Source organism: Perca fluviatilis, chromosome 15, assembly GCF_010015445.1.
Source record: "Perca fluviatilis chromosome 15, GENO_Pfluv_1.0, whole genome shotgun sequence".
NCBI lineage: Eukaryota > Metazoa > Chordata > Actinopteri > Perciformes > Percidae > Perca > Perca fluviatilis.
In genome coordinates this window covers 33,161,973-33,171,802 of record NC_053126.1, presented here as the reverse complement: position 1 = coordinate 33,171,802, position 9,830 = coordinate 33,161,973, and the positions used below count along the sequence as shown (strand labels likewise).

Here is a 9,830-nt window from a genome sequence, read left to right as displayed (position 1 = left end):
TCGTGGGGTGGTAGGGCTTTGGTGTACTATGTGTGAAATCACACTTAGACGACAACAAATGCAAGGACTCTAAGTCTTCGGTCGTCGTATTTGCTAAAACAAAAGAAATGCCTTTTAACAATATATACATTTTATTTAAAAAGCTTTTATAACACTATGTAAATATATTCTGCTAGATACAAAAGGGGTTTCTCACCTCTGCAGACTGTGTTAGGATCATAAGATACAGAGGCCGGGTTAAGATGAGTCTGAAACAAAGGAATGGCGGCGGCCTTTTGGGTGGGAAGCCGTCCGTGTATGGCTTCTCAGGCTGTAATAAGCATTAGATTAGAAAAATTTTTCTTTTTTTTTTTTTAAATACAACACTCTATTTTCATGTTTTTCTTTTCAATTCACCTCAATAGATCTCTTCTTAGATCCCTTCTTAGGCTTGTGTAGACATCCGTTTCTGCTCCATGGGGTGGCTGTGTGAAATCGTCCTCAGGCGTCAAATACAATGAAACTAAGTCTTCCGTAGCCTTTAGTTGCTAAAACAAAGGAAAGGTCTTTTTAACAACATATACATTTTATTTAAAAAGCTTTTATAACACATGTAAATATATTCTGCTAGATACAAAAGGGTTTCTCACCTCTGCAACTGTGTTAGGATCATAAGATACAGTGGCCGGGTAAGATGAGACCGGAACAAAGGAATGGTTGCGTCTTTTGGGCGGGAAGCCTTTCTGGTATGGCTCAGGCTGTAATAAGCATTAGATTAGATGCATTAGATTATTTTTTTTATACAACACAGCATTTTACCGTTTTTCTTTTCAACTCACCTCAATAAATTGCTTCTTAGGCTTACGATGGTGAACGTTTTTAGGGGTAGCAGCTTTCACAGAGAGGTTTAGAGAAGCACACGGCCTTTTATCATGGTTGATTTCAGCCGTATGTGCTATCGAGTAGCCATCACCCTTACGGATCCTTTGTTCAGGAACGGATTGTCTAGACACAGAATATATATATATTAGAGGACTAGAAACACGGTGATAAATTAAATAGTAATAAATATTACAGCCTGAAAGAGATAAATAGCCCCATAAATACCTGTTTCCAACGTTCTTATTCCTTATTAGAAGGACCTTTTGTTTTATGTTCTGGTGTGTTGGGGTCTGTAGGATCGGGCTACACAGCTCTTTTTTAAAAACAAAAAACAAAAAATTAATGAAAACACAGTACTAAATCAATTAATGCTGTAGTGTATAATATATTTATAGGTTTTTACCTTGTGGTATAAGTGTTTCATCAACTAACACAGCCACATTGTCCCAGCTCTTTGTAAAATCACCTAATGACGCAAACTGCATTATACAACAAAAAAAACTTTTTAAGTCACAAATGACTGAATGAATTAAACACCTTACAATAAGCTTTTATTTTTAATTTACTCACCAAACGCAGCCATTTCTGTAGAAACGAATCCTCTTTCTTCAGAGGTCTTTGTTGAGGAAGCCTGAGAAAACGAGGGAAAATTTTAGCTAGCGCACCTTAGCTAAAAACTGCAGGTAAAAAGTGAGCAGTCAGCCTTGAAAACAAGGGGTTTTAAACACCACAAACCACCCCCTTTATGACGCATTTAACACCCACAACAATAGACCTCACATTTACAAGCTAACCACTGGGCTAACACGTGTTTTTACTATCGTCATATGGTACAACCACCGCGCAAGATACGAACACACCGGGTCAAAAGTTTTAGCTAATTCATGAATGACTGAATGAATTAAATATCTTTGAACATCCTTAAACACAAGAGGTGCTTTTAAATTTACTTACCACTAGTAGGTATTGCGGAAAAACGAAACACCTGCGGCTTGCTTTCACCAAGAAGAATTAAAAAGTGAAACTCCAGAGGGTTTTTTTTTGATGAGGAAAAACGTGGTAGCTATCTAGCTAGCTACCAGACTAGCTAGAAAAAAAGCATCTAAAAAAAGAGACAGCTAGCATGAAACAAAAAGGCTAAACAGTGCACTGCTGAAAAAGGATCCTCTTTTTTTTACCCAAAAAAAGAACAACTCACTGGTATTGATTGTGGAAAAACGTGGTAGTAAGCTAGCTAGCTAGCAGAAAAGCTAAAAAGTGTCAGACCCCCCAGGTAGTAATGACAGAGTGACCTCATTCGAAGCGGGTGTAGAGGCCACCTCAGCTCAAGGCCACAAGACCCTTGTTGCAGGAGGCGACGCATCGCATACCGACGCCATCATCACATCCGCTTAGATGCACTAACATATTCGGCCACTAGATGGCCCCGCGCGGGTGCCGACGTTCGACCGCGGACGTCATCACATCCGCTAGATGCGTGCGCAGCTTCGACGATTAGATGCACTAACATATTCGGCCACTAGATGGCGATCGCGAGTAACGACGTGCGGCCGCGACGTCATCACGCACGCTCATATCATCAGTTGGCATGGCAGGTTTGCGTGTGCGTGTGAGATGACGTCACACATGCACGCGCAAAACCGCCATCTTTATACTACTGCTGTGAAAACAACAGAAATCATTTCCAGTGTACTGGTCACTTTTCTCCTACCTCATTTTGTTGTAACTTCTCTTACTCATGCTCCACTCATCTCTGGAAATTTCTTCCACTGAATGAAGAAAGTAAAAAAAAAAGTGTTTCTGATCACAAACTTAAGATGCAAAAAAGATTAAATGCAAATATTATTCTCTTACATTTACTTCTGGCATCTGTGCTCCCCTTTACTCATCTGCTCTTCACTCCTTACTGCTAAACGCATTTTCATCTCTTGTCCCTCTTCCAATTCACCTGCTTTCATATTTCATTTCTTTTCATCTCTATTTTCTTTGCTTTTTCCCTCACTCATCCCTTTCTTCTCCACTCCTCAAATCCAGACTTCCACTTGTCCTCTTCTCTCCTATTTCTCCACTCCTCATCACACATTTTTCTCCTCTCTCCTTCTCTTAACTTCTGCTTTTCACTTCTTTCTCATTCCCCACCTCATCACCTCTCCACCTCTTGTCCAGCCTCTCCTGCTCCACAGGTATATTCCTGTCCTTGTCTCTTCACTCACTTATTTTTCCTCCTTGCTCATTTACAGACTTATCTCCTTACTCCGAATTTAATAAATATATACATGTAAAAGCTATTAACCATACAGAAATTCTGTAAATCTAACGGATTTAGTAACTAGCATATTAAGCATCTCCATTCTTTTCCTCCTACACACTTTCTTCTATTTCTTCTTTGCATTCCTTTCCAACTGCCATGCCTCCATTCTTTCTCTCGCAAACTCTCTAAATCTTTGCTCTCCTATTGTTGTCTTGATGAAGCATTTTTTTGTCGTCTTCTATTTCTGTTGCGGCAACATGAGGCTGTATCGACGTGGCTTTAATTGAGCGAATCTTTCAATAACGCTGTCAGGGTTGATGTCATTCAAATTGTCCTTTTCAATTGACATGATGGCCAAGTCGTTGAGCCTGTCTTGACCCATGGTGTTCCTTAACCATCTATGAAGACAGCGCAACGCACTGAAGGAGCGTTCACAGCTGCAGCTGCTTACTGGAATCGTCAGGGCAACTTGGAAGAGAGCCTTCAGGCTGGGAAACATGTCTTCATCAAGCAGTTGGAACACAGTGGAGGTGTCAGGGACTGTCTCTTTCTCCATCCTTCTATTGATGAAACTTTTAGCCACTAGGAGTTCTTCTGGCTTCAACTGAATCTTATGAATCTTAACTGAAGCAAGGCTTTTGAGGGCTTCTTCAGAGAGAAAGGTCTCTGTGGTTGGGTTGCAAGCATGAATACCTGACATAAGTGCTTCTCCCAGACCTGAATACCGGTGGGTGAGTTCCTCTACCATCCTGTCCAGGCATGGATAAAAAAAGCTGTTGTCTGAATTCATCTGAGGTGGTCAGATTGAAGGTTGACCCACAGGCTGACTCCACCACAAAACCATCATATCTTTTTTTGTTTTTGCCTGGGACCAACAGGGAGCTGGATGTCATTTGCCTCACATAAGGCCATGGCCCTCCTGAACACATCTTCACCACCAGAGTCTGTGCGGAGGTCTGTCAAAATTTGAAGGACTGCCATCTTGTACTGAACTTTTTGCTCAAGTCCAAACTTTCCCCCTACAGGTACCGGTGTAGACCTTCAGTTATGCCGAGGAGTTTGGAAAACATCACAAGCATGTAGAGTGTCTTTGCCTTGCAGAGCTTTGACCGGATCCCTAGGGCCATGGATGTGTTCGTGTTGCGTACTGTTGACACGCTAAAATGGCAGAAAGGTTGTTCAAGACAGCATTGACAGACCTCACCTGGCACGCCCATCTTGTTGTGGAGAGCTGCACAAGTTCAGATGGCCTTAATCCAAGTTCTTTCTGGATTTCTATGAACTTGTTGTGGTTCACAAGTGAGTTGCTGAAAAATGTGTACACATTCTCCAGCAGTTCAAAGAATGCGGTAGCTTCAGGTATAGTTTTGCATGTGTAGCACAGAACAAGGTTGAGTTTGTGTGCATAGCAGTGCACATACACTGCTTCAGGGTGTCGCTCTCTGAAGCGGGCTTGGACACCGCCCACTGCTCCACTCATGACAGATGCCCCATCATAGGCTTGTGCAACACACAGTAGGTCACCCAAGTTGTGGGACTTTGACATTGCCTCTATCTCATCTGCAATGGACTTTGCATCAAAGCCCTGTAACCTCCGAAGCCCAAGAAAACACTCTCGCACTATGCCCTTTTGCGTAACAAAACGCACACAGACTGCAAGCTGCTCTGTGCATCTCTCTGGCCTCGTCTGCCATCACAGAGTACATCTTTGCAATCTTCATTTGCTTGATGATGCTTTCTGTGATTTCTTGTGAAATGCTGGTTATCATTTCATTTTAGGAAAAATGAGAGAGGTAAGTGGTATGAGAAGGGGGTGTATATTCTTGTAGAAATGGGTCAAATTGTTTAAGGAGCTTCATACATTCAATAAAGTTGCCTTGATTCTGGCTAGATTCCTGCTCATCATGCCCCCAATGAGATGCCTTGTTTTCCTAAAAAGGTGGTTGCTGCCAGAATACGGTGAAGGTACTGGCGCCTCTCTGAGATTTCTGCTGCACTAGCAGTTTTCAGCTGCTCAATTACATCCCCATGAGTTTTTGTGCTTTTAAAACTCTGCCAGCATGTCATGGTGGAAATGTGGAGGGCACTTCTTTCATGTTCCCGGAAGGATTCCAAAGCCCTCTTCCAATTTGAAAACCCAGAGCAACTGAGTGCATCTTTATTAGCGCAAATGTTTTGTCTTCCGTACAGGCGACATGAAAAACAAAATGTGCAGTTTCTGGTTACATAGTACTCCAGCCATTTAAATTTCTCAAACAATGTCTTGTTAAATGCTCTTTGTTGAGCTCCAAACTGGCTGAGGGGGTACTGTGGGAGATGAACCTGCTTTGGGCCACTTTCCGGAGTCCCTAGATCACTAACTGCAGTTAACGCTGAGAAACCTAAGGCCATTTTTACAATTCCTTTTCCGTCTGGTATTATTTTCTAAAAAAGCTTGTAAAACATTAACCCTGTTGTCTATAGTCAATCAATGTACATAATTCTTTTCAGGATAAATTGGGCTTTTAGAATATTTGAGGTGTAGTGAGGTCAATTGAATGTACAAAAAGGTTGTATGACCTTAAAAACAAATAAATAAATAAAATGGAAAATGAATCTCACAGATATTTATTGATATCACACACACAACAATAAAAGCTAAGCCAATCTCCTGTCTAAATCAGTTCCCATATGTCTTGGGTGTCAAACTGTGAAGAAATAAATATAACTTATACAGTTGACAAAATACATACATTTTTTCAAAAAACGCTTTTGCCAATAATCAAAATAATAATGTCAAATTTATTGATATCACACACACAGCAAGCATTTGCGTTGTCTAAAACCGTTATCATATATATTTGGAGTCATCCAGTGCAAAAATAAACATAATGAACATTATAACTCATATAAATGACAAACTATTTACATTTCTTCAAAAAAAGGCCCAAATGTATCCCAAATATCTAAACAGTGACGCCATTCTTCTCTGTAGAACGGTCATAGACCGTAGTTATCTCTCTTTTTCACTTTACTCTTTGTTCTCGCTCCTATTTCCTGGAGTGAACTCCCTTTTCGACTATATACTCTTTGTGTGATGGACCTGCCTTCCCATTGGTTGAAAAACGTCAAAACATCCTTGCAAAGCATCATGGGAGATTTATATTAGACTGTAGCAGCCGGTAGCACAGAGCTAGCGGCAGAAATGACGGAAAATTGATAAATTACGGACATCGAGTGGATAAATCTTGGATGTAAGCGTTTGGATTTATTGCTGAACAACTCAGAAAAGAGGCACAAGTTCCAGGCTGGATAGAAAACCTTCTGTAAAGGCTACGAAGACAACAAAGACACCCCCATGATGGCTAACTCGTTAGCTTTTCGCTGGAAAAAACGGTAAGAAGATCGATAACAGTTTCATTAAATAATCTAAATATTAATCGGAGGTGCCGTGTGATGTCGTGGACGATCCCGTAGGGAAGCCAACGTCAACTGGCGGCCCGCGGGCCACATCCGGCCCGCCAAAGCTTTTAGTCTGGCCTGCAGAATAATCATGAATTCACAAAATGTAAAAAGGAAAAAATGCGTTCTGTTATTTATCATTTAAAGCATTTAGCGCAAAAACCCAGCCCCCTGTATTTGCATCTCTATTCACATGCCAGGATTGTACAGCAATGCCAGAGCTCCACACACACAGCTGAGCCGAGATGTGTGTGCATCAAAACACGCAGCACCTGACTTGACTGGGAACGATACAGAAAGGATTACCAATGGCCGCTGGGGCAGATGTGGTCACGCTAGTCTCTTTTCTATAAATAGGCTACAATAAAACCTTCGTGAGTAAAAAGTCACTACTTATCAATGCACTCACCTGTGTAGACTGGCATAAACATGTAGAAAGCTATATTTCAATCTGCTCTGTCTGCTCAGTCCTAGGGATGAGCGAGTTCAGCATTATCTGTATCTGTATCTGTTTACCATATGAATTATCTGTATCTGTACTCGGACTGGGCGGGGCCTAACCCGGAAGTGGGCGGGATTTTACCCGGAAGTGTGTCGGGTTGTCTTGAAATGGGCGGGGCTTTGACCGGTATGTTATTTTAAGCATGCAATTGATATGGGTTGATCAGAAATTGTTATATTTATTGCTGATTAGAAAACTATTTACATGACAGCATCAGCATTGAGCTTCAGATCAATGGTTTTGATCACGATAACAAACGAACTATATACAGAACAAGTTTTGCAACAATGAATACAACACATGCATTTGCAATTATGAAGTAAAATGTAATGAACAAGAGTTTTCATACTCAACATAACTTTCTTTTTTAACTTTTAATTTTTTTATGATCAGTGTGATTATTATTATTTTTTTGGTTCTTTTAAAAAAAAATTATTTCCACACCAGGTATGTGTGTGTGAGAGAGTAAGAGAGAGAGAGAGAGAGAGAGAGAAAGAGAAAGAGAGAGGGGGGGGTAGAGAGTGTTTGTGTGTGTTTGTGTGTGTAGCTTAATTTGTAAAATTATTTATACCACAACTACCTTTATTTTTTTTTATAAGATACAGCAAGAAAGTGTCAGACAGCTGACGGTTTAAAAAAAAACAAACTCCGATGACAGGCAGAGAGAGGGAGAGAGAGTGTGCATGTGTGTGTAGCGAATTCATTTGTAATATAATTTTATACCACTACTTCCATTATTTTTTTATGAAATACAGTAAGAAAGTGTCAGACACTATGCGTGAAGTAAAAAAAAAACTCCGCCAGCTGACGGTTTAAAAAAGAACAAAAATCTCCGACAGGCAGAGACACAATGCGAGTCACATTCTACCAAGCACCACGTCTGAACAAACCCCACGTTTATCAGAACTCTACTGGTTAAAAAGTAAGTACTACAAACCGAAGTAAACAGAGAGAGCGATCTGTTCTCTTCTCAGTGTTCAGTGTGTGAGTGAGCAGAGCGGGACACACAGCGACACAATAAATCTGTATGTGTGTAGGGGAGGGGCGCTGTGACTACTAGCCTATCACAGAACGCAGACACAGTCAGCTACCCAATGAGGATTTTTATTCAATCCGAGCACAGATATTGACTAGTATTACTCATATAATACTCGTACTCGGCAAAAGTGCTTTATCCGTAGTATCCGGCTCAACTCTACTCAGTCCACTGCGCTGTTTTACGCAAACACAGCTCTACTTTGCAAATAGCGAATTTTTACAAACAAGCTAAAACAAAAGCTGTCGGTTTGTAGTCTAACTGTTTATCTTTGCCGGGAATCTGGAAATTTGGACAAATTCTTGTAAACCAAACTGCTGGCTGAACAAACCAAACTCTCCGCTGGAGCGGTAATTCTATGGAGGTTTTATAAGACCAAAACAGATGCATCTGGCTACTTAATATGCACGTGAATGACACGATCGTTATGTTCTTCTTTCTTGATGATGATGATGCTGGTTGTATTATTTTGCAACAGCATCTTTTAAAGATGTCTTCTCGTCTGATTGTTGTTTCTGGTCTGTCTGGTTTCCTGGATGCTGTTTCCATCTGTCTGACCTCATGTTCATCATTGACCTCTGCAGTCTCTCCCTCTGTGATGTCGATCTCTGTGAACATCTGATTCAGAATAATTGGGTTTCCTGCTTTAGCAATCCCCTCAAACACACACTGGAACACTTCTTCTGCAGGTTCGATTTGAGTTTATGTTTACCAACTGCAGCAGGACTTCCTGAAAAAACCCACGACAAAAAAGATCACTAAGTCAAAGAACATATTTCAACATTTCTTCAGAGAATGAGTATATGAATATATGTTGGTCCGTCTTTTGAGACATTAGTAAAGGTCCCATTCATCCAGCATGTTAAATCTTTAGAGAAATCCTCTTACTGCTCTGTAGAAGGTCAGCCAGCTCCTCCTGCTTCATTCTCCTCAGGAAGTGCAGTGTGATCTTCAGAAATGCCTCTCTGCTGCTCCTCCTCTGCTCTTCATCCTCACCATCCAACACCTCCTCATCCTCCCTCTGACTCTCTAAGCATTCTGGGTAATCTGGACTCAGAACCTTCTGGATCTTCTTCAGCTCGTTCTTCACAAAAGTGATGATGTCCTCCTCCAGCAGCTGGAACAGAAAATTATATGAATGACAAATCAAACTGAAATCATGGAAGCAAACATCAGATCCATGTTGGACAGACTGACAACCCACTGGTCTAAAAAGTGCAACATGGAGATACTTGTGAACAGAATAGATGTAAAAGTAGTTGTTGTACATGTACAGACCATAAATATGGAGTCCAGGTGTGTATGATGCTGCTGGGCAACCTCTGAGCTCTCCTGGTTCACTCTGTGGAGGAATCAGGAAGAATTTGTTCACATCATGTCAGTCCACACAGATACAAACACAAGGTAAATATCTTTTGACTTAAAGTGGTGATTACAACATTGAATCAGATGTTTTCCCCTGAAATTAAAGTGTTGATTGTGAATCACCAGAAATAACTAAGAAGTAAACAAGGTCTACAACATGGTTGGCCTAAAGGACTCCTGAAGCAGCAGACTGGTCTGAGTGAGGAAGCCTGCTCTCTTTGCCTGGTCACCTCCCAGATGATGTCATTTTCTTTGCTGTGTGTTTAGAAATGGTGAATATATGGGGGCCTGGGTATTCTAGTAAGTAAGTCAGTAAGTAATTTGTTTGATATAGCACCTTTCACAGACAGTCACAAAGTGCTTCACACGAAAGA

General features: G+C 40.9%; 1 long non-coding RNA gene across 1 annotated transcript; it reads right to left on the bottom strand.

The window, feature by feature from the left end:
- Window positions 1-457: 457 nt before the first annotated feature.
- LOC120574301 lies at window positions 458-1,311 on the bottom strand. The gene is made up of 5 exons (XR_005641851.1): window positions 1,265-1,311; window positions 1,087-1,174; window positions 819-984; window positions 630-737; window positions 458-527 (listed from the first exon to the last, which is right to left on the bottom strand). It is a non-coding gene; the product is annotated as an uncharacterized LOC120574301 (long non-coding RNA).
- Window positions 1,312-9,830: the final 8,519 nt, after the last annotated feature.